Here is a 26,484-nt window from a genome sequence, read left to right on the forward strand (position 1 = left end):
AATTATTTACATAATACATCTTTTGTTTTGTTTCTGGATAGAAAATAAACATGTAAAGAAGCTTGCAATGTCCCAGTAGCTCACACTCTACTTTAGAAACTTGTGATGCTCTTAATCAGCTTGAATTTGAATCCACATACTCCATCACCGTGGTTGTGAGGCTTTGGGTAAGTCACATAACCTTGTTCCACATAAGTTTCCTCTTCTTCAAATGGGATGATGGTAGTACTGACCTCATGGGATGGTTATGTGGATTACATGAGATACCGTATGAAGTCCTTTAGAAAGAACTGGCTATAATAATGCTTACATATCAGGTTCCATTAATCAAGAAGCCCAACTTAACCAGAGTTTGCCGAAAAGAGTCTACCTGGGATAATCTATTCTTCCTCCCCACCCGACTCCCACCTTCTCTCCCAAGGCTGACTTTGGGCATGGCAAACATATTTCATCCCACATGTTGGATCCAATTCATTGACACTGGGCTCTTGGAGCACGGGGCTGAAACAAACTGCCATGCTGAGTCTAAGTTCAATAGGAAAAAAAGTGCTGTGATTATCAACGTCTGCCTTGGGCACCGGAGGAAGAGATGATGGCCAAGTTCTCCCAAATACTGCTGATCTTTATCTCGTCTCTGAGCACCTCCAGGACCAGGGGAGGGCTGGCGCCATCCTCACACACCCAGTCACTAGCATAGTTTCTATAGCATGGCAGGGAGTCAAAAAGTATATTGAATAAAGTGAACACATAAACAAATGGCTCTATCTTGTGTCTCACTACTGTCACCTCTATTAGCTGGAAAAAAATTCCTGTTTTCTAAGAACAAGTTTGATTGGAGAGAGAGCTGCCCTGAGGGTTCCAGAGTTGGACCAGCAGGTCGGACCGGCCCCAAGGGTTGAAGAGATCGTGCTGAAGGAGGGCTGAGGGGAAAGGTGAGGCTGAGGACGGCATGGAAGGAGGACGTGTAGAAAGGGAAAGTTAAGGCTTCTGGGACACCAGCTGAAGTCTGGCAAACTGTAAGTCACATTATATCCAAAATGACTGTATGCGATTCTTTGAATTAAATAGAGGAGTGTTTTATATGCTCTTAAGCTGGTGTTTTTAAAAACTTGTTGGGAAACACAGATAAAAAGTTATTTCTGTGACTGTAAAGGGCTTAAGAATTATAAGGGTAGCTGTTCAGTGTTCAGTGTTTCTACCTATGAAGTACAATCAATCCTATGTTGGATGAAAGCAGTTGGCTTGTAAGAAAAACTTATCTTGCGTGGTTTGACCAAAGACACACTGTGAAGCTTAGGAAACTGTAGAAATATGTATGGGAGAGATCTTGAAGATCAGATCAAGGTGTCAAACCTTCCAACTGTGAAATTGGGAAAATATTTCCCTTTGGTTTTATACACAATCTCCGTTTTTCTAGCCCACCTCACCGTCCCACCACCAATGAGCCATCTAGACTATCTTGTCTCCTTCAGACTGAAGATTCACCTCAGACATTAATTGAATTATAGAAATTCAAACATAGGCCATGCCCTCTTGAGCTAAGCCAAGACTCCTTGGGTATTAGAAAACAAACTAAGAATGAATGTAAACTCTGTATACACATATAAAACAAATATGCATTTATACATGTACATTTTAATTAATGTATAATTACAATTTAATGCCCACCATTAACTGTTGAGTAATGTTCATCATTCACTCTAAATGGGCAACAGAAAACACCCACTCAAGTTGTTAAGCATACCTTTGATTTCCCGACTCTTTTATGCCCTTGGCTCAGTAAATTAAATCACTTAGTGTGCTCCCCTAGGGGAGAAAGATTTTCTTGCCTTTTGTTTTATAACGAACATTAGTCAATCCCTGACCGCTGCTGGATATGAAGCTACATACATGCCCTGTATTAAATGTTGTCTGCTGTGCATACAGAATGTAGCTGTGCAAAGTAGGCTTCATCTGGCATCTGAGAAAGCCCTGTAAACAGCACTCCTCTTCCAGGAGCAAGTGCTGAGCCCGACGAGAAATCAGACAAAAGAATAAAGCAGCTGGGAAACTAAATCACCCCCTTTTGTTTCCCCAGATGAAACTGGTATTGAAGAGCATGGCTTACTTATGAAAGTAAAGTAGTTGGGGTTTTTGAGATTGGACTCCAGAATCAGGCAAACCAGACTCTGCCATTGACAGGCCTGGGCGACCACAGACGCAGCCCCTAAACGTGAGAGTGTGCAAGGACACAGAAGCATGTGTGTGCCCGCAGAGGAGAAGGAGCCCTGGGCCCCAGCATCCCCGTCCACGCTGGCTAATCAGGTGAAGCCACTTCTCTTTTCCTGAGCCCTGGCAGCTGTGAAGTTGTGACAAGGGGACGGTGTCCAGGCCCCGATTCACAAGAAGGATAGTAGAAGGTTCTCGAAATACCGAACAAGCGTTCAGGAAATATGGTCTCATTCATTTGATTATAGGTTCCAGGAGGGTGGGAATCTATGCTGTTTATTCACTGCTATATTCCCAGTGCTTAGGAAAATCACCTGGTGTGTATAAGGGGCTCAACAAATATTAATCGAGTCAGTGAGTAGGGCAGAGAGAGGAAACAGGAGTGTTACACATGGCACTCCCCACTCATGAAAAAAGCATCCTTCGGCATATGTCTAGGAGATATCTTTAAAATAATAATAATAATAGCATCCTAGGGGAAAAATTTGGTATTTGATAACTTTGCCAACATGGAGCTATTTGTAGGTAAGGAAGAAGAATGGTATTAATTAATAATACTTATTGAACATACAGTAGGTGCCAGGCACCTGTATCTTTAATATTGACATTTGCCCCAGTGCATGGCCTGTGCCAGGCCTCACATGGGCCTATGGACCAGCTACTCTTGGGTCCAGGCACCCACCAAGCCAGTGCACTGTAGCAGGGGTGACAGGCTCTGGGGCTCGTTTTCTGTCCAACGGAACTATGGACTTGGTACATTCTGAGCTCTGCGTTTCCTACAGGGTCTGAACTTCTATCTCATGGTGAGCTCTGTCAGTGGGCCTCACTTCCCATTTTATGAGAGAGGCCACTGCCTGCCCAGCGTCTGTTCCTAGGGAGGCATAAAGGTGCACAGGGGTGTCCAACCTTTTGGCGTCTCTGGGCCACACTGGAAAAGAAGAGTTGTCTTGGGCCACACATTAAATACATAAACACTAATGAAAACAAAAAAAATCTCATAATGTTTTAAGTAAATTTATGATTTTGTGTTGAGCCGCATTCATAGCCATCCTGGGCTGCTTGTGGCCCACAGGTCATGGGTTGAACACCCCGGGCAGTGTCTTCTGTGATAGAGAGGAGGATGCAACAAACCCACAGGGCTGTGTGTGGGGTGCAGAGAGCAGCTGTATAAAACAAGCCCCTCTGTGTCTGGAGAGCCCAACACCTGGCACTCTCTTCCCTGACCAAGTTAGTGTAAGACAGCAGAGTAAAGCAGCCTGAAAACCAAAGCATCACCTGCATTTACTGAAAAAGCTGATATTGGATATTGTGGCTCACATACACAGGCTTCTCGATACTGAATTCCAGCATCAGGCAAACTCACCTACCCAGTCAAAGACAGGGCTAGAACAGTGCGTCCCAGCAAGGATCGAGGTCACTCAAGTTAAAAGGGATGATGCTTGTATAGAAGGAAAAAGCAAACAAAATATAACCAGAGATATTGAAGTTAAGAACAATCTAACAATAGCCAGGGCAGGGGTGGGGGGTGGGGGCGGGGACAGTGGGTAGAGGGGATTACAGGAACTACTATAAAGGACACATGGACAAAACCAAGGGGGAGGGTGGAGAGGGGGGAGGGAGGTGGGTTCACATGGGGTGGGGTGGAGGGATGGGGAGAAAAGGCATACAACTGTAATTGAATAACAATAAAAAAAAAAAGGGATGATGCTTGTGGGGCACTGATCTGTGCCTCAGCTAACGTGAGCTGCTGCTGATAGTAAGAAATTTGATTTCCAAATGAAAATGAGGGAGCAGGGCGTGGAGAGTGACACACAATCTGTGTGACCTGCCATTATTTCCTGGGCTAAGAAATAGTTTCTCCAACCTCTGGCCTGCAAGGCCTTCAATGCCTTGAAACTCAATGTCTGTTGGCCCTGGAGAAAATGGAGAAATGTACAGATTACTATGGTGAAGAAAGTTTAGGCCCCTTCTCTAATGGGCTAATGAACCCAAGCACCTTTCCCCCGAATCTTTACAAGAAGCAAAAGTCCCAGAAAATGTACTGGAATCCTTTGGGGACATTTGTTCCCCAAGAACCCACTCATCATTGGTGGTCATTAAGGTGAGTTTCAGTCTGTTTTGTAGAAAGACTCTGAGGTTTCATTTTAATGCTTTTCCTTCTTTCCTTCCTTCCTTCCTTCCTTCCTTCCCTCTCTCCCTCCCTCCTTCCTTCCTTCTCTCCCTCCTTCCTCCCTTCCCTTCTCTTTCCTTCCTTTTCTTCTCCTGTAGCTAAGGCACTGTGAGCAGGAGAAGGTGGCATGGTGCCAGAAAGATGCCAAGGTGAACACTGATTCCCCTAAGGGAAAATGTAAAACTGCTAATAACTTGTTTGCAAAGATAGAAGAGATGGAAAGTGTAAGCCTACTGTTTCCTGCAAGCTTGAGCTTGCTTTTCTGGGAGGAGAATGTTTTCAAGAGTTCCAAAATACATTGTGCACCTGCCGACTGTCCGTTGGCTGAGTTCGCCAGTTCTCACCCGCAATCACAATGCCTTTGGAAAGGAGCCACAAGACTGGGTCTCATCTCCTGCATGGGGTGGTTGGGGCTTGTTACCTGGTGAGTGTTTTCTCTGGCTGTGGGGACCACATGGTCTGACAGGACAGAACCTGCCTGCAGGAGATGGCACAGGCAGGTGTGTGGTAGGATAGGAAATACAAAACATTACGACCCCTGACTATTCTACTCAAAGAATTACTGTACATGCATAAGTATTTTACATATTTAATACACTATGTAGCTCTACGGCCATCAAAGATTACCTTGTTTACTCATTTATTTATTGCCTGTCTTCCTCACACTAATATGAGGCCCACCAGGACAAGGGCCTCATCTGTCATGTTTACTTTTGAAACATCTATGTTTAGAGCTGGTCCTGACTCATAGTAGTTAGGAGATAAATATCTGCAGAAGGAACTATTGAAGAAATGAATCCTATCCTATGGGCTCATTTTACAGAAGACACAAAACAACAACAGTGACTTGCCCTTAACCCAGTTCTTCTGACTCCCAGCACCATTCTCCTTCCTCACCTCCTTCAGGTCTTTAATCAAAAGTCACCTCCTCAGGAGACCTGCACTGGCCACCCTGTGGAAAATGCCACATCTCCACCAGCCAACACTCCCTTCACCTACTCTACTCTATACGCCCCCCAGCCCACGAGCACTTATCCAGACTCGATGTATTTTATCTCGTTCATTTTGTGTCCCTCTCTGTAGAACATACGCTGCATGAGGACAGGCATTTTGGTCTGTTGTGTTCACTGCTGTATCCCGAGCACAATATTTGCTTCTGAGGAATGGATGAGCAAGACTATGGTCCTCTGCCTCTAGGGACACTATAGGACACAGTTTCCAGAGGATGGATGCAACTTAAATGAGTGGCAAGTGGATAAAACTTTAAAACTAAACTTGTGTTCTCAGTACCTTTACTTTTGGGGCAAATTCACCTGAGTCGCAGTCCTCCCGTCCATGTAATGGGGTTACTTGTTCACTAAATGATGTATATAGTAAATGCTCAATAAACATGATTTCTCCCTTGCTCTTAATCTGACTCCATGAGAATCCACAATAGGGTCCCTGGACCTAAGAATCTAAGGAATACATAGGAAGCCCCTTGGAATGAGTGTTGAGAAGGTAGAAAGTATGAGCAAGGGGTGCATGTTGGGGGACCTGTGAGAAAGCACCTTCCTGCTCCCCTTCACTCTTTGCCTGGGCCTTGCCATCAGCGTGATGTACACTCTGCTCTGCAGACTGAAGTCAATCCCCGAATAACAGTGAGAGGAGATAACTGAGAGCTGGCATCTTCCTACCTGGTTCTGGGAGTGTTTGCAAAAGCCTTGTAGGTCAGGAGGCAGGTCCTCTGAGACAGTGACAGAGTAAGGCCAAAGGAGCCTCCTGCACAAATTCCAAGTGGAGGACAGGCTGCCTCCTGTCTTCCTTTTTAAAGGTCTATACTGTCATGTGACCAGCTGAAACGCCAGCCTAAATGGCAGGTCAGGAGCGTCACAGGCCCTGCATGCTGTTTTCTGCCCAGGGCTCTACCCACCCAGCTAACTTGCAGCCTCATCTGATTCCTCTGTGAGTACAGCTGAGTCACAGGGAGAGAGCAGCTGCCTGTAGAAGCACAAAGGGGAATGCCAGACAACCCCCTCCCCCAGGCCTGGGGCCCTAGACAACTCTGCCACCTGCCCCCATGGCACTGGTTTCTTCTTGCAACTGTCACTCACTACTTGGGGCCGGTAACTTGACTTCTCTAAGCTCAATTTTCTCATCTGTAAAATGAGCTTACTCACAATAGCTACTTCATGGGACTGCTAGGGATTTTAAAGGACATAATCCATGCACAGTGTTTGGAACATAGCAAATGCTCAATAAATATTAACTATTGTTATTGTTGTTGCTGGGGATACAGCAGTGAACACAACAAAAATGCCTGCCCTGTGCAACCTATATTCTACAGAGACAGACAACATGATGAAAGACATAGAATATATGGTATATGTTAGTGATAATAAGTGCTGAGGAAGAAAACAGCCTGGAAGGGAATGTGCCATGTTGGATGGGTGGAGAGTGTGGAGTTTTCCACAGGGTGGCCAGCACAGGTTTCCCGATAAGGTAACTTTTGATGAAAGACCTGAAGGAGGTGAGGAAGGGGCATGGCTCTGAGAGTCAGAAGACAATAAATAAAACAAGTCATCTCGATAGCCCTAAGAACTGTGAAGTGAATCCCATCCAAAAATGACTACAAGTAAAAGGTAATTCTTCCCACGGAACAGCCAGGGTTCCTAAGGTTCTGCATTTGAGACATATGTCCAACTGCCTGTGACATCCCTTCTGTGGACCAAAACTGTAAAGGAGCTGCACCAAGCTAGGCCTGGGTCCATTTCAAATTCGGAAGCCACCAGCACCAAAGAGTAGTGAGAACCATGAAGGCATAACAGGGAGCAGAACCTTCCCTTATTCCTGGGGTCTGTCTGTCTGTCTTGGGGACACCCTTATGGGATATCTTCCTACACAAGCCACCAGCTTATTGCCTTCTTTCATTCAGCCTTCTGTTTTCAGATTCTTTCCAGGCATTTGTTTCTTTTCATGTTTCCTCTACTTCCTGACAGCAGCAAGCTACCTTTCTGATTATTCTTCTCTTGACAGTTATAATATTCCTTTCCTGCTGGACCTCATTCCTTTGGTTCTTCTGCCTGGTGTACTAACCTCATTCTATTAGCCTGCTTTGTATTCTCCTCTTTCCAGCAGCAGTGGCTCCCACTGCAGGCCTGGCTGCCACTTCATTAGCAGGCTGTTCACAGCACTTCCAGGTCATTAGTAACCATAGTAAATGAGAAAGTGCCCAGCACTACCCCTTCACACCCCTGAAGACACTTCCCTGGTGGGTAATTGCTATTTATTGTGTTGCTCTGTGTATCGTCTTTTATCCAAATGTGACTGTTATTCTCTAAACTAACTTTAACAGATTTTTTGAAGGGGATTTCTTATGAGGCAGATATTTACTCTGAGGCTCAATAATGGCAAGTTCTAGGGAAACTCCCTTTGTTGGTGAAATTGAGTCCAGAGTTGGACAAGTTAAAATTCCCAGATGCTTCTTGACCTCACGGGTGCCTGCGTTAGTGGCTTCCTGCCTCGGGCTAACTCTGGCCATCATAGGATCTTGCTGTCCCCCTTGATTAAAATCTGTGTGCTTTCTAAAATCTAATTATTTTTTTTAATTAATATGAACTAATGAGAACAAACTTTCTTCTTCCCTTCCCTTTAATATATTTGTTCTTTTAACCATGCCCTTTTGTTTAATTCTGCTGAACACAAAACGTTTCTGAGGGCCTACACAGTGTGTCAGACATGTTTAGATGCAGAAGTTCAAAGACATTGAGGTGCTTCTTCTTCTGGTAGGATGCGTAAGCTCCTAGTAGACCAAATATCTCACACGTAATTGTAAACTCTGGATAAAACAAGCAAAAAAAAAAACAAACCCAACAACTACTACTTAAAGTAAGTAGAGAGTGAACAGGAGCAGAAAGATTCTGGAAAAAAAATTGACAGTGGAAAGAATGTAATAATACTGGGTAAGTTTCCTATTTTTATAGCTTTTAGATTTGGGGTGCCATGAAGGGTGGAGTAGCTAAATTAACTGGTGAGTAAGAAGGAGATCACAGAAAGGAAAGAATCAGAGAGAAGGAACCCAAATTCTGTGCATAAAACCTGCCCCTAGAACACTGCATATGTCAGTAGATTGTAGGCAGGCCAGCTGAGGATGAGTAAACCGAAACGAGATTTAGAGTTGCTGCCCAAAAGACAGAGTGTGCATTTTGAATCTAGCTAAGTAAATAACCTGCTAAAACAAATAAACACTCTTTAGAGAAATATAACATAATCCAGAGTCATCACAACATAACATTCCGCAACGTCCAGGACATGATCCGATAAAATTACATAACATACAAAGAATAGGAAAATGTAACCCATTCTCTAGAGAAAGGAGACTGACCCCACAGGGACCCAAAGATAATGAAGTATGTTAAATAAATTATTAGAATACAATACAAATTGTGCCTTAAGTACTCAGCATAGAAGTGGCACACCATAGAGACTATCATCTAAAAAAAGAAAACATTTGCTGGGTTTCAAAAATCAAAGTGATTTTGAAAATCTCTTGTGGTCCAAAGAATAAAACCATCCAGTTTGTGATTTTATTCCATTTAGATTTTCCTCAGACTCTTGTGGACGACTTTGGGTAGGTCATGCCAACTGTGCTTGGTCTGTTAGAAACACTATATCTTCTTTTTGGATGCAATGGATCTTCGTGAACAATTCAAACAAATAGCAGTGCTTATACATTAAAATAAAATAAAAATTTAAACAAAGGAGTAAAAGGACAGAAAAGACTCCTCATAGGTATTAGCATTTGAGCTGCTGTCTTAGGACATAAAGGAGGAGTAAGTGTTAATTTAAGTAACACATACAGACAGAGAAAACTATGGAGAAGTAAGTGTATGGAGGGAGTGAGAGAGGGTATTTTAGACAGAGGAAATAGCAGAGGGTGCTTTGGGAAAAGCATAAGAAAAGTTGAAGTCCTCCTACCCTATGGCCATCAAAAGTATTGGTGAAAGTGAAGAATTATAGAAAATTATTTTTGCATGCCTTAAACATTTTATTTGCATTTAAAACCTACAAATGGGTGTGTTGGCACCAACCTTTTGATTTTAGCCCCAGACCTTTCCTTGAAGTATGGACTTCTGATTAATGTTCCATGCTGAATTTCTTGTATAAATAAATCCATATTGCATTGTACACTATTTCCAGTTTTAATTTTTTAAGTGAAGCAAGAACTTAAAAACACTTATAAAGCAACCTTAAACAGAAAGTATACTTTTGTAATATCCTCCCACCCAATCTTTATAGTTGCCTCATTCACACCTAATCCAACAGCATTTGGAAGTGACTCATTTTAGTGAATCTTTCCAAAGCATTCAATCTAGTTTCATAGAAATATTCTTTTTTCTCTGATATGACATCACCCTGTGTAATGTTCATATATGCATTAATCCCATAATGGTAATGATAAGTAGACACAATGGATTCAATAAATATACAACTTGACTTGTGGGAGCAGAAGTATAACAGACCACGAAAGAGCCACCTAGATCTCAAATACCACTGACTGGAGAGTTTCAGTGAAGAGGCTGAAGAGTGAATGTCCTAATTTTGTGTGACTGCTGCAAAGTCCGAAACACCCGTCCAGTATTTTCTAACCCAGAACAATTATTCTAACATTTGAATTCCAGCTAGAAAAATAGTAGTGTCAGTAGGAAAGACTTATTAAAGTTTCAGATCTAACAGAACACCACAATCACATTTATCCTTATCTGAAATTCTGTCCCAAACTGGTCATTTCTAGGTCACATCTGTTCTCACTGACTTCCTCCTTCCGAGACACCCCCATCAAGTAGTTCTGCTTGCTGATTTCCTGTTTTCAGAGAAGACATTGGGCTGCTATTGAAAGGATAAGATGAGCTCAGGAAATTAACTAGACATTGAATGACCTGAGTTAGGCATCTTCTAAAAACCAACTTGGAAAAGTTATTTAAATTTAGTTGAAACATTTCATTAAAAAATTTGGTTGGAAATCATATGTCAATAGCCTTCTACAGCTACCTAAATTAAGAATCACAACTGAAACAAGCCTTTGGTACATATTTTCTTGAGTGCGGCTTAATCTAGAAGCTGGAGGCATCTATTGGTTAGGATAAGAAGTACAAATGGAAAGAAATATCATTGTCAGACTAATGGTTCAAATAAAAGGTAATAAATAAAAAAGACAAAATTTATAGCAAAAATAAATTCCACAAGATGCTAAGGTAAAAGGAGAATGATTCATTTGCATGCATATTTTTGCCTGACAAGTTTAAACTGATTTGCGTAAAATAAAGAATTAGTAGATTCTTTCTAAATGGAAAGAGCTTGTAAATTATGCACATAGATCTGGTCTTCTCTTTTGATACAGTACCGAGCCTTTCTGAGCTTTGCTACTGTACTGCTTAGCATTGTAGAGCTAAATCATGAACAATTATCAATCCAATCTCCAAGCCAAAAATCCTGGGGTCATCCTTGACAAGACCCTTTCCTTTCATGAGTCATTAAATATTTGAATGTGTAAAGGTGCCTCTTGGGCCCGTCTCCTCTTCTCACTCTATACACTATTTTTGAAGGACCTTATTATGACTATGGCTGCAATTACTATCTAGAAGCAGTAGCAATCCAGACTAGACCTCTCCATGCTTCTCCAAATCTGTATGTCCAAAGAATCTGCTACAGATGTTGACAAGGTTAACTCTATGTATCCAAATCTAAATTCATGGCTCTGTCCCAGTTCTGGTTCTCATCCTAGCAAGTGGAACAGTTATTGATCCAGTCTCCAAAGCCAAAAATTTGGGGGTCATCCTTGACAAGACCCCTAAACATTTCTTAAATACAGCTGCTTATTCTCATCACTTCTGCAACTAGCTCTATCCAGGATTCCACTATCTCTCACCTGAAATAGGAAATAATAGCCCCTAACTTGTGTCCTCATACACCCCCTTCCCTTTCCAGTTAGTTCTCCACATTGCAGCTGATGTAAAATTTATTTAAAAGTTTTTTTTTAAATTTTTGCAGCTCTGACCTAATAGTTTTCTATTCCTAATAGAAAGTTTTCTATTTCTAATATAAATTTATTAACAGACCTCACACACCACTACCCCTGTCCCCTATTCTCCAGCCATTCAGTTCATCTTTAATTTTCTTAAAATTACCCAGGTTCCTACACAAGGCTAGCACACACTTCCTCTCTCTGCTTAAACCTCCGCTATCACTGGCTTCCATTCACCGGGTTAAACTGCTACCAATCCTGCAGTTATCGGCTCTATCCACACTTTCTATTGCAAATCGCCCGCACTCACCCTCAGTATAGACCTAGGTCTAGACTAGCATTCTATACATTTCTGTTATAAAATCTACTATTGTTTATAATTACACACTTATTAATGGCTACATGATTAATATCTGTCTTTCCTACTGGACTGTAAGTGCCACGAAGACAACAACCACATCTGTTTTTGTTCATCCAAAAGCTAACAGCATATAAGAGGTACTCAATAAATATTGTAAAATGAATAAATAAGTGAATAAAATGAACCAAACCAGTAAAACCAAGCAGAATATAACAGCCAAGGTCTGGAAATTGCTAATATCATATACTTACCCCTGGCCCCCAAGATCTCTAAAATGGCTGTATTTCACATATAACATAAATATTTTTTACCCAGAGAAAAGAACTCAGTTAAATGTAAAGGCCATTCTTTTTTCTCTCTCTTTTTAAAATTTTATCTTTATTGGATTTTTCTCTGTATTTTTCTTTGTATATCTATTGTATTTTTCTCCATTACCATTTAGTCCCCTTACACATCCCTCCCCCCAACAATCACCACACTGTTGTCCATGTCCATGAGTCCTTTTCCCTTTTTTCTCCATCCCGCCACCCCCTAGCCCCCGCCACACCAGCTGTCATCCTGCTCTGCATCTGTGAGTCTGTCTCTATTTTCCTTGTTGGTTCAGTTTGTTTATTTGATTCCACATGAGTGAAAACATGGTATCTGTCTTTCTCTGACTGGCTTACTTCATTTAGCATAGTGTTCTCCAGGTCCATCCATATTGTCGCAAAGAGTAAATTTTTCTTCTTCTTTATGGCCAAGTAGTATTCCATTGTGTAAATGTCCATAGTTGTTTTATCCACTCATTTACTGATGGACACTTGGGCTGCTTCCATGTCTTGTGATGGTAAATAATGCTGCAATGAACATAGGGGTACTTAGCTTCTTTTGAATTAGTGTTTTGGGTTCCTTCAGATATATTCCCAGAAGTAGGATCACTGGGTCAAAAGGCAGATCCATTTTTAATTTTTTTAGCTATCTCCAAACTGCTTTCCACAGTGGCTGCACCAGTCTGCATTCCCACCAATAGCGCAAAAGGGTTCCCTTTTCTCCACATCCTTGCCAGCACTTGTTTTTGATTTATTGATGACAGCCACTCTGACAGGAGTGAGATGGTATTTCGTTGTAGCTTTAGTTTGCATTTCTCTGATGATTAGTGATGTTGAGCATCCCTTCATATGTCTATTGGCCATCTGTATGTCCTCTTGGGAGAAGTGTTTATTCAGGTCCTTTGTAAAGGCTATTCTTGACTCAGGCATGCCATTTGATCAAACACTTATTACTTTTTCTTTTTAAGATTTTATTTATTTATTTTTAGGGAGAGGGGAAGGGAGGGAGAAAGAGAGGGAGAGGAACATCAATGTGTGGTTGCCTCTCATGCGACCCCCACTGGAGACCTTGTCCACAACCCTGACTGGGAATCGAACTGGGAACCTTTTGGTTCTCAGGCCAGCACTCAGTCCACTGAGCCACACCAGCCAGGGCCTCTTATTACTTTTTTGTGAACATGTCTTCATTTCTGAAATGATGAAACCTCCTTCACTACTTGGAAATGAAATTAAGAACTAGTCTTCCACATTGAGTGATGCACTGGTAAACATTTGGCTGGGCTCTCTAGGCAGGAAAAGCACTGATTGGTAGCCTTTGATAATTTCAGTGGGGTCAATGCTCTGAGCGTAGCTGGTCTGACGTTACTACCCTGATCTCCTGGAAAGCGGAGTTGGGAAGAGACACACAAAAACGGCTCTTAGCCAGCTCCACTGCCACACTAGATCTCAGGTGTGCTTGCCTCCATATTTTTCTTTTCTTTTCTTTTTCTTTGTGTGTGTGTGTTTAAATCTTTATTATTTTTTGCAATATTTTTATCCCTCTTATACCCTCTTCTTCCTCCATCCCCTCCCCCCTCCCTGGCAATCACCACACTGTTGTCCGTATCCATGAGTCATTTTTATTTTTTGCCTGATCCTTCCACCCCTCAACCCCAGCCCCCTAAGCTGTCAGCCTGCTCTCTATCCATGTTTTGCTTTTCCCTCTTTAATTAAAACATGGGCTTTCCTTGCCTCTGTCCAACTGTCTGCAACTTCATGATCATTTTCTTGGTTTAATATTATCAACTAGTAGAGATTGCTAATTATTAGAATACAAAGACTTCTGGAGTTTTTCATACCATTCCCAAGACAAAATTACCATTTCTGTCAGGCACTCTAATCTGCCATAAGAGTCAGGCAGAGGGGTTCAACCTGTATTTGCAGCTTCACAAAGATTTGCACCAGGCAGTAAATCTCAAAAAAAAAAAAATGCTTAGGAATTCTGACCGTGAATAAATGTTATTTCACAAGGACGGCTTACCAACAGTTTCACATGCCTTTGCAGATACTTCATAAACAGTTTTCAAGGCAGTGTTTATGCAAAGGATTAGTGAAAGGGCAAAAGTCTCAAGGGAGAGTCCTCACCAAAGCACATATCTCTCCAAGCATTAAACTGTCAACACAATTAAACCTTTACTCCACCCTAGAGCCCAGCTTCTCAGCCAACATTAGACAACACGTTAGGTGTGTTGGCAAAGATAAGTCAACAACAAAAGCACACATGTCACATCTCCTGCAGAATGACGACACGACCACCACTGCCTGGGCGTGGCAACCCCAACCTGCTGGAGATCCTCTCAGCAAACACGCCACCATTCCATCTCTCATTTGTGGCTGACAGCAGGGCACAGAACGTTGCTTCTGAAAGCCATGATAGCAACGCCAGCAAGGGCCCCAACTGTCTGTTAAATGCCTAATGATTAACAGAAGCCCCAGCCTCTCTGCCTTTGGGCTGCCACTCAGGGTAGTCTGTTTAGTAAACAGTCAACCACCAATAACTTGAGCAGGTTGAACAGATGGTTCCGGGGTTCAGGCCAACTGTGTTTCTCTCAATTTCACACAGCTTTGGGTAATGAAGTCCATAAAATTCAAGAAAAATATAAACATAAACACTCCCTACTCCCCCTCCCTCCCACACCAATGTACAGGGGCTCTAATCTCTAGGGGATGAAATTTGACAAAGATGTAAGATTAGAGGGAGAGGAAAAGCCTGAGTGGTGTGGCTTTGAAGCCATTAGAAACAGTCTGTGTAACTGAAGGTCAAGGAGAGGGAAATGAAATCCTCATAACATTTTCTGCATAGAGCAAATGAAGGAACCAATACAATAAAAGAGCGTTATGAAGCTGGGCCAGTGGCTCAGACATCTGTAGGCCGAAATCACTGATTCTGAAGTAGAAACATCTTGTGATTAAGTTTTAAATGGAACATTTGGCCTACCCACCATAGGACTTCTCCATCACAGTCCAGATTCTAAATGTTGCAAGCAACAAAAATGTTAGAGGCTGAGCTATGATCACCGTAGACTTGATATGATTATAGTATCACCTGCTTAAGACGGAATCAGGACTCTTACTCGCCAACCCCTAGTCCTGCTGCTGGTCACCTGTTATGCTTCCTTTGAACTTGTACAATGGGTACCTGAAACATGTCTTCTGTGCCCAAGAGCATTGTAAATTCATGCTTTTAGGGACTGACCTACTTCAAATAAATGCTAGATAAAGATTTAAAAGAGAAAATAAAACAGACACAACTCTCATTCCAAAACAAGGTAAACTTCTACATGACTCAGAAGCACAAAGCAGGAGATTTGCTCTCCCCACCTGAAAAATACATACACATCTCCGCACCCAGGGAAGAGGGAGGGCGCAGACCCAGCTGCCTGTTGCTGCCCAATAGAGTGGGTAACCGGGTAGACACTGTCTTCATTCTCACCACAGGATAGGGGCCCTGAGCTCCCAATGGAAGACAGTTCTGGATTATGAACCCAAAGGGTCTAATTGGAACATCTATAGAATTACAGAGGCAGGAGGTTTATATTACAGAGAGAAACAAAACTCTTGTGTTCAAGATGCACTTACAAATCAAAATTCTAAAACACAGAAGGAAAATTAAATCTAAAGAAGTTCGCCAACGATATAAAAATTGAGAAATCAATTTACTCCTGGAAATTAGTTAACTATTATTTTATTGGCATCTGTTATTCACACCCCCTTTAAGGCAGGACTTCGTTTTGCAGACCCCACTGGATGGGGTCAAGCGCAACTCCATAGTAAGCACGCTGCTGATTGCTAGATACCTGTTTCATTGTTCCCTAGTAACTACCTGTCTCGCTTGGCCCTATCCATTTTCTTCTATCTAAAGGAGAGTGTATTCGGTGTTATAAAGCTATTATTGTCCTTTTTACGTTTAAGTTTATTTTCTGTTTCCTAATCTTGCTCTGTATAGATATGGTATCCTCCTCCTCATAGAAAAGATAAGAGCTTAAGCTTTGGATATGCTAATTACTTTGGCTATATTAATTACTTGAGGTTGGATAACAAGACTGTATATAGCTCAGGTTGACAGAAGCCAAATTTCTTAATCCTCTCTCCTGGTCTTGTCCATATAACCACACACTTTTTGCAGGGGATGAGGGCAAGACTTATCACTCCTACTGTTTGATTCCATACCCAGTGTCTACATCCAAGCAAGCTTGCCCCAAAAGAGGCTTTTACCAACCATATACAACCAGAGAACCTCATACTTTCACGGGCTCGATGAGCATCTTTACAGCAGTCACTTAGACTATACACAGTCACTCTCATTAGCTCTTTTATTTTCTCCTTATTATTATTTTTTATTGGCAAATAAAGCAATAACAACAATATTTGCTAACATTTATTGGGCTGGTGTTTTTAAAATTTTTTTAGAAAGCAATTTTAGTGAAAGGGGAGGGGAGTGAGAAAGAGAGGAAGAGAAACATTGATGTGTGAGAGAAACATCTATTGGTTGCCTCTCACATGCCCCAAACAGGGACCTGGCCCCCAACCCAGGCATGTGCCCTGACTAGGAATTGAACTGGTAACCTTTTGGTTCAGTGGCCAATGCTCAGCCCACAAAGCCACATCAGCCAGGGCTACTGAGCTGTTTTTATTATTTTGTTTTGAAGGAGTACCTACTATGTGTCAGGCCTGACCTAGTATTTTACATCAATCTAATCCATCATGTGGCTTAAGGTTTTTTGCCTTGTTAACATTTGTACCTCCATTGTATAGATGAGGAAACCAAGGTGCAGAAAGGTAAAATACCTTGTCCAATGTTCCACAACTAGTGAAAGAAGGAGAGAGATTTCGAATCCAGGCTGTCCAAGTAAGAAACAAAATTTTCTAACCTCTGTTCCCAAATCATATCAAACTTTTGGGAAAAAGAGAAGAAAAAAACAACTAAATGTTTTAATTAAGTTTGTAAGATTTGCAGTGTGATACAGTGGTTAAAAGAACACACTCTGAAATTGGCAAAGCTGTGTTTTAAGTTCAGGTCCACTACTACCTACTCAGGTAAATTATGTAAACCCAATGCAATGAACTACTTAAACCTTCTGAGTTATCTCTCCTCTGCAAAGTCTCCATCCTAGACCTCTCTCACAGGATCTCTGTGTAGATTAAATGTGAATAGCTTTACACAATGCCAGACACAAAGCACACACTCAATGTACACATGCATAAGCAGAGAAACAGGCATATAAATAGAACTGAAATGAGATCCAAATCATTTAACTCCATCCAATCACATTTTGCCATTAAAGAAAATATGGCGATTGAGTTGCTGAATCCAAAGACCTAAGTAACGAGTGGAGACAAGGGAGCAGAAAAACGTTAGATTCTTGAATCCAGCTTTGGTACATGGGACCTGCTGTTTAATACCCTCACACAGGGCATAAGAATAAGCTAAGCTGGAAGCAGTCTTCTGGTACAACCCTTGGAAATCTTCAGGCCTAATTCTGAGATGGCTCAAAATGTTCCATGAAAGAGCAGGTAGATATAAATGACCCACACAGGTGACTTCCTCCTGCTCCATACCAAGGAGAGGAAGAGGGAAATCTTAAACTTCAAATCTAACAAACAGGGAGAGAGAAAGATCTTTCAGTAACCATGACTATTGTCTAATTCATTAGGGAGACAAAGCTCAAAACTGAACAAAGCATCTTTAGGAGTAGAAATTTTGAAACTTTGCACATTAGGTCTCATTAATGATACTTAAGACAAAGAAGACACGTTGAAGGTAATAACTGTAATCAACGTGTTGATTTACAAGATGTGTAATAATTAAAGGAGAATATTCCAAAGAAAGCCTGGTGGTTTCAAAGATATTTTAGAAAGCAAAGTTAAAAATTTGCAAGAAGTCACAGAGAATAATTAATACAACATCACTCCAGTGGTCTTTGTTCACCATTTTAGGGGAAAAGGTAAGCCTAGTAGTGGAAAATTTTGCTGGGTGCCTTTAAATTGCCATTCTGGCTTTTCCCTGGAGTCTGGAAACATTCACACATTCTTCCACTGGGTTTGGATTGTTAAAGGATCACTGCAAAACAGCATGGAGTAATTGATATGGCAGAAACTCATCAAGTTGTCTATGGAAGGTCAAGTGCATGAAGCACAGAATACAATTAGAAGGTTAAACCGGCCTGTCAACTTTCACGTTATTAGTTGTTTGTAGGGTCAATACCTTTCAAGGATGTGGGCCTATGAATGAAATTTCGAAGGACAATTGTTGAATCTTTTGCATTTGCTTTAATCATCTAAGGCAGCAAATGTTAAAATCCCTTAAAAACATTAAAAATATGTAAGATTTTAAAACCAACATTCATGAATAGACTAAGGTGCATTCTCTAGTCAGTAATAAGTGAAACATGTATGTCCACTAAATTGAAATCTTTAATTCCATTCTGGCCAAATTAAAGTGTAACAAACAAAATTTTCTGACCTGTGCTCTCAAATCATATCAGACTTTTTGGGGAGAAAACTGTTGCTTTCACACACAAAAAAGCAATTTATACTCTGGTTTCTCTTCAGATAGTATAAATCTTTCACCTTTTACCAAAAAAAGCAATTTGTGAGATAAGAAAAGAGGATGGAAGAGAATTGGAGCATCCAGGACTTTGTTATGATAGCCTAAATTTTGAAATTTTTTAATGATATTAATAAGTATATATTAGTTATTCAATCAGAATGTTTTAAAGACAAAAAAATCTCTAATGTGCTTCTATGGGTATATGTGTGCCAGGGTACAGGGTCAGGAAGAATTTGGGTGTATAGATGGAAAGAGGAAGTTAGCTTAAATATATATATTTTCTGGGGAGGGGTGGATATAAAGAGAAAGAAGAAGGAAGAGCCCCTTGTCATATTCTACATTCTCATGGCCAAAGGCTCTATGACCGACTGTGACCACTTCCATTCCTCATTGAGACCAGATGGCTCTAGCTGTAAGGAGATATGCATATGAGTCTATATATATGAATAGTTTATAGACATATATGTATACACCATTTATTGAACACAAATTATGTGCTAGATACTGTTTCAAGCATTTCAAATACGTGATTTCATTTAAATCACAAAACAACCCTAGGAGAGGTAGGTATTACCCCTATTTCATGGAGCAGGAAACAGAGGCTTCTACAGGCTAAGTTGATCCAGCTAATCACTGGACTTCAAAGCCTTTGCTTCTAACACCATGTTCTGCTCGCATTCAAACACTGAATGGCCCTCTCTCTTTGATAAGAGGGGCTCTAACCAAGTGATTGGGCCCTGGGTTCCCGATTATATACTGATTGACTTTGGGCACCCTCGGCCCCTCGGAGTGCCCCAGGACACTGCTTCAGATTTCCCCATCGCTCTCCCTTCTGGTTGGTCTTTTGCCGAACTGCTAAAGGAAACCAGACAAAACAATACAGGACAGAACAACCAAGCTTTATTTATTGCACCCAAATGTGGGCCTCTCAGTCCAATGGGTGCCTCCAGAGATTTTATACCAATGTAACTTGAAACTGCCACGACCCTCTTTCCTAAACCTAGGGCTCTGTTTAATTTTGACTGTGATTATCATCCTGGTTGGAGTGGACTTCCACTGGCTCCCCTCTGCCAATTATTGGAGGGCCTGTTTTGAGGTTCACATTCCTGAGATCTTTGGGTGCATCCAGTTCGGACTCATAAAACACAATGAGGAATTTACAGCTCTGATTTCTGCCATAGGCATAAAATTAGCCATCTAATTCCATGTATGCAGAGGTTATTTTTTCCTCATTATTTCTTTATTAAACTACTCATGTCGAAGTAGGAGAGCATGCTGATGTTACTGCACTTTGGTAACTTAATGAGATGGTGAGCTGGGTATCTCCCTTCTCTCTGCACTGGCCCTAGCAGGATGCCCCCATGGACGCCCCCACGGGCCGCCTTGCCCTCGGGTTGGGTTGGGTCCACGGGAAGGAGAGCTGGGGCTGGAGCGTCTATTCCCATCTCCCTGTGTGTGGGTTCACTGTGGGTTTCTGTGTCCCTCTAGGGAGCCACAGGTCCAGTCATGTGTTCTCTTCGCACAGCTGTCTCTCTCTCTTCACGTCGGGAGTGAAGACTCCAGGCTGGTGTTAGCCCTGGGGTACTGCACCATCCCGTGTGTGTCTCCCTATGCCCTGCCCCCAGCTTTGTAAATGGCCCCTTTATTAAACTCTCCTAAATACCCATGTGGAGTGGGCCACCTCTTCCTGTTTCCTGTACTCTGATGACCACAGATGGGCCTTCACATGACAGGATTCTTCTCGCGTGAAGACGACTGCCTACTTAACCCAAGGACACTGTTAGAGACCGAGTCCTCCCTGTGCACTTCATTGCCTTGACTTCATCGCGTCCACGCTTTCCCCACCCCTGGGGAGAGAACGCTCCAGTAAGTGCCTCAGGCTGTCGTGAGTATGAAATAATACCTAAATGTCTTCAGACTGAGGCAGACCTGGGGGTCAGATTCTCCCACAAAAGCCACCCAAGCCCTAAATACAACTCTGTTTAAAAACCAAAATGTAACCTTGACACTGGAGAAGTAAACATAAAGGTCCCATCAAAATTTTTGGTAGAAACCAGAATATTCTTCTGGAGATCATCCAAATTGTCTGGTTTTTCAAACTGTTTTCTCGATCCCTTTCAGGAGCATTTCATAATATTTATTATCAATCTGTCTCAGGATAAGATTAAACCATTTCAAAACCTGCAATTCAGGCAGGATGCCAATCATACCATGTATTTGCTTTCAATAAGCAAAGTCCAGGCTGTTTGGGGCAGAACCCAGGCCTGGTGTGGGGTTTGCTCTGCTCAGTATTACAGGCCAACCAAGCCTTCTGTCCTTTCCTGTGACCCAGGAGGAGAAGTCATAGAAAGAAGTAAAGCAACAGTTTTGGGTTATTTTTGGTTTTTTACATGAAGAGGAGAAAGAAGAAGATACTAGGCTGGAAAGGAGGAAAAGTTGGCTTAAAAGTCAAGAACACTGTGCCCCTAACAGTCATGTGTGCAGCTCTGGCAAGCCACTTAGCATCCATGTGTCTTCTTCATTTCCTCTTCTGGAGGATGGGACGACCGAGCGGCCTACCGTGTGCTCATGCGAACGAGATGCTGGAACTTAGACACGGTGCGTCCTGCTGGCCCAGAGCACAGAGACTGGGAGGCCGGACTCTGCCAGGCTGCCTCAGTTTGGATCCTGGGCTCACCCTGTGGAAAGTCTGCCCTTGGCAAGTCCTCTAACACATTAATTTCTTAATCTGAAAATTGGTATAATAGCCGTACCTCTCCTGAGAGAGTTGTTATGAAGGCGAAATGAGCACAGATGGGTCAAGTGTTAGAAGGATGCCTGAAAGCGAAAGGGCTAGGCGGTAGCTGAGGTGCTTACGCCAAGTGGGTTGGGGCTGGCAGATGGCGAATGGGAGGGTAGGAACCCCTCACGTTACAGGTATTCCTGTTCCCTTCAAGGGCTGAGAACTGTGGAAACCCAGCCTCGCACTGAAGAGCTTCTCTAAGTGTAGTACGACACCGAGTTGCTTATGGGGCCATTTAACAACAACTCTGTCACAGGACAGTTTTGTGAAAGTGAGACTGTACGCTGTTGGGGTTTTCCCCCCTCTTTGTTTGAAACGAACAGTTTGCAATGTGTGATGATACCAGCAGCAACTCTTCCTGAACATTTCCACTCACAAGAACTAAAAAACTCCCCTGAAGAAGTCTTTTCTTTCCGTTGCACTGGAGTCCTTCTAAAACAGCTTCTACTGGGAGGTTAATTATAGAAGCCATGGTATTTCCTGAAAATGGTAGAACATTTTAAAGAAATACTCAGACACTACTTGATAAATGGCTTGACTCTTTATTGTCTAACAATCCAAAAGAAAAATGCATGTTTGAAACAGAACAGGACGTAATGGAAATCTAAGTAGATGGACTGTAAAATGGATTTTATTAACTATTTACAGTGGCTATGTAAATTGTTTTAATCCATGCTTGGGAAAGTTCCCTGTCAGGGATTCTGGGCCTTTCCTGGTGCTTATCTCATTGATTTGTGGTATAAAGGTGAGTGGCTTCAAACGTGAGGCTTGTTAGCTAGATCTGCAGATAAGCCTCACCAGGCACCGCTGACCCTGCCTTGGAGGGGACTGTGTCCTTCAGGGACAACACCCTCCACTAAAGAAAAGAAAGAACCTTTGCATCCTGGTGAATGTCTCATGCCACCGATGTTCCTGGCAGGTGGTCTCTACTGTAGTAAAGTCACAGGGTGCAATTGGATAGTGAGGTCATCTTTTAGGACACAATAGATAATAGACTCTACAACTTGCTAATCTAAATATAACCTCTCTTGGCCCTGGCCAGGTACCTCAGTTAGTTAGAGTATCATCCCAACACACCAAGGTTGAGGGTTCAATCCCCAGTCAGGGCACATACAAGAATCAACCAATGAATTAATAAATAAGTGGAACAACAAATTGATGTCTTGCACTCTCTCTCACTCTCTCCCTCAAATCAATGAATAAAATTAATATATAACCTCTCTTTTGTCCCATTGGTGAAAAGTCCATCCCAGAGAAAAACATTCCGTATGTTTGAAATTAATTTCAATTTACTTTTTAAACAGGTAATGTAACCTTGGCTCAAAATATACAATCACTATTCCATCTTTTGTGGGATTTGTCGAGTAGCTTGTGAAACATTGAGGTCCTCAGCTTCTCCGCTCTCGGCCTGACCCACTCACTGGGCATTAGGAGAGCCCTCGGGGCTCTGCTGGGGGGCCGGGGCCGTGTTACCCTCTAAACAAACTGGTTGCCTACAAAATAAAGACACCCCCAAATATCTTTTTGAAAATAACCTGAAAAATTAATATTTCGAAAGAAGCACTACAACTGCCATCACAGTGAGAAAAGTATCAGAAGATTATTCTGCTTCTTCACACTTAATTATGGTTTAGTACTGTTTTTATTTTTAATTATGTACAAGGGTGGCAGCACCATAATCTTCTAAGTGCTTAGGTCCTCTAAAATCTTAATCCAATTCTGATAGGACTCTGGGCTTATGTGTTCCTGAAAGGGCCTCCCGCGTGCTGGCTGCTGCTGCTTCTATGTTGTGAGCTCCATGAGACCAGGGACCGTGAGGCTTACGGCCTTTCTATCCTCAGTATCTAGCACGATACTGGCCGCAGAGCAAGTGCAGAACAGAGATCTCTATAATTACAGCCATTAGTTATGCTATTAGCCACTGCAGTGACTGTTGCCATTAAGGCAGCTCAGTTTGACTGATGAAGCCAGTGAACGTCAAGGTGTCACATCACTCTCCCTCAAGCCAGTGGAGGAGAGAGATTTGTTTGAAGCAATTAGTGTAGGCCAGGCACTGTGCTGGGTGCTCTACATATGTTGCCTCTCTCTTTAATCCCCCTATCAACCCCTGAAGTTGGTATTAGCTCCACTTTACACATAAGGAACCTGAAACTCAGAGGTTAAACAATCAATGGCATGGTGGAGCATCAGGCCAAGGTCAGCCTGACCCCCACACTAGTGCTCTTCTCATTACACATGTTGCCAGGCCATTTAAAGTCCCATAGATGGATTGCTGGGGTTCAAAAACTAAGATAGATGCATGCCTTGAAAATAGCTCAGCAAGTCACTATCTATCAAGTCATGCTCAGCATTTAAAAAAAAAAAGCTAAGGACCTATATGCAAGATTGCAGGTGGGAGTGATGTAGGAGGGCTTCCCTGAAAGTCTGGGGTCTGCAAGGTAATAATTCCTGGGCCTGAATACATCTTAGAAAACCCTTAGGACCAAGGCCCTTCCTTAGAGTTTGAGAAGAGCTGGAAAAGGGATGGAGCCACGCGTAAAGCTAAGGACCATTGGATGATGGGATCTCTGACTTGGTTCCACCTTTTCTGAGCTATAAAGGTGGGGTGGGGTGAGGAAGTGGTCAGCACTGGCCTAAGGAGTGGTGACGATGCTGGTGAAGGAAAAAGAAAGACAAGGAAATCCTTTCTCGTTCTCTTTTCTTCTACCTCAACCACTGGTTCAGTTCAGGACTAGATTCAGGAAATCCTGAAATTTCCACAATTAATGAAACTGTCATAAGACCCAGGGAAGCTGGAGAGCAAACCTCACAGGTCAAGGCAGGTAAGAGAGCTGGGTGGTGATGTAGTCTCACCTTTCTGCCTGTGGGACACCTAGATTTCTAGGTGACTGAAACTAGCCAACACTGTGTCCAACACGGAAAAAACAAAACTGGAGGGAGGAAAGGGATTTAGCTGCAGAAATGCAGAACTTTCTTAAATGGAGGGCAGAGGTGTGGTATCCTATGGATTCTTCTGAAATAGGAGCCTTAATTATCTGCTGGACTGGTATGGGGCAAGACTAAAGCACAAAAAGGTAGGCAGACAGCCTTTCAAAGTTCTTCTAGCCAAAAATTTCTATGGTCCTTCGGATTATTCCCCATTCCATCTTATTCTTTTTTAGGCTAGTTTTTCATTGACTCCATTTATGATAGAAAAGAGAAAGTTATTCCCCAGTTGCCTGAGGCCAAGTCCAGGTCGTACAGAATAATGAAGAGGGAAAGCTCACACACCCCAACATTACACAGTAAAATAAGAAATTCATAGACATCTGGTCATAAAATGTGCATTTCACGTCTCCCCGGCACCAGGAGAGAGAATAGGATGGGTGCTCACAGGCAACCCTCCTGCACCTGCTTCCCCTGCCTAACTCGCTCCTTATTTTCTATGATATTTGGATACAAACTGAATTGTAAAAATATAACATCAAAGTTAATAGTGTGAATTGAGTGTTAGGCATGATAAGTCATGAAATGGAGATGGTTTATGAGTGCACTGAAAAGAAATGGAAGAACTTAAGCATAAAGTAATAATGAGCTGTGTCAACTAAGAGACATAGGGAAGAAAAGAGAAGGAGATTTGAAAAATAGATAATCCATGTGGCAGAGAGCTAATTATCTTGACATCTCCTCTTCTAGGGGGCTAACGTTAGTTCCCTTGCTGAAAGTCATCTAGGAGTGAGTTGCAGAGATATTTTTAAACATGCCATTTTCATAATCCAGCCATGCCTGTGTATGATAGTCAAAGCCTTAAGGACCAACCGTTAGAGCAAAATATGAGATACTCTGTTCAGCTCCGTGCTTTACATACTGGGAGGTTATTAGCAATAATAAGCCCTTTACCGTCATTCAAACGAGTTCCTGAAACTTGCAGCTAGTACTTTGAGGGATTGCAGCGCCCCTGAGTGAATCACCCCATACTTGATTTTGTGTCCTTATTTTTGTCACATTGGATTTAATGGTTGTGGAAAATGGTCTGGGCAGTGGGGTTGAGGGATATTGGAAGAATAAAAATAAAAGCGATACCTAGGTAGGATTCTAGTTTCAGACCTCCCTCTAATTGGCTTTGTTATCTTGGTCACTTAGAAAAATTAATAGAGTTACATTGTTTCAGGTACTCTCCATAAATTAGCTCATTAAATTCTGCCACAATTCTATGAAACAGGTCCTGTCATTATTCGTCCTGTTTCACAGACAAGGAACTGAGGAAGTAACGCGGCCAGGGTTACACAGGAAGGGAAGCGGAGAGGTCAGATCTACCCCTGGCTGTTTCTCCCTGCGGGGCCCATGCTCTCATGTCCCTTGCTGTGTGGCATCTCTGGGCTTGTCAACAATGACCACGTGGAGACGGCAGACTGGACACCCTGCTGCCATGGCTGAGGGTACAGTGTGGACCAAACACACTTGGCCCCTATCCTCACAGCCCTCACAGTCCAGAAGCAGAGGGAGACATTCAACAAAAAATTTTTAATTGTTCAATAATCTCAGGTGTATAAAGAGCTTTGAGGAGGAAAAGTTTTTTCCTTTAGGTTTTTTCCTCCAAAAAATGAGGAAAGAAACTTATATGATCTCCCTTCCAACTCTACCATTCTATTCTCTTCAGAAATGTGTAACTCCAAATCGAATGGAAGCCAACAGTTCAAATCATTAGACCTACAAAAATTCTGTTTGACCCATGAAGCCTGTGCTCTTCTCTAAAAGTCCCATGTTCTCCAACTGCAATGACCTGCCTTCTTTCGTCAGGCCTTCTCTGAGGCTCTGACGAGCTTTGTTCCAATCCATGCCATTTACAGAGCGCCACAGAGCTCACCAGCGTATTCCCACACATCATCTTCTTGAGTCTTCCCAACAGTCTTGACAGGTGGATGCTGGTGCCTTCATTTTGTAAATAATAACCATGTTTACTGAGCACTCTGTTACATGCTAGATTCTGAGCTAAGAACTTCACATACTTTATTCAATCAACCTTCATAACAACTCTATAGGTAAATATCATGATAGACAGCAAGGAAGTCAAGGCTAAGAGA

At 42.2% G+C, this 26,484-nt stretch overlaps 1 long non-coding RNA gene across 1 annotated transcript; it reads left to right on the forward strand.

Annotated features, from left to right (window-relative positions):
* The first annotated feature begins 942 nt into the window (after positions 1-942).
* On the forward strand, positions 943-26,250 carry LOC128780638 (uncharacterized). The gene is made up of 3 exons (XR_008426579.2): positions 943-1,016; positions 2,078-2,304; positions 26,061-26,250. It is a non-coding gene; the product is annotated as an uncharacterized lncRNA (long non-coding RNA).
* Positions 26,251-26,484: the final 234 nt, after the last annotated feature.

Source organism: Desmodus rotundus, chromosome 4 (assembly GCF_022682495.2).
Source record: "Desmodus rotundus isolate HL8 chromosome 4, HLdesRot8A.1, whole genome shotgun sequence".
NCBI lineage: Eukaryota > Metazoa > Chordata > Mammalia > Chiroptera > Phyllostomidae > Desmodus > Desmodus rotundus.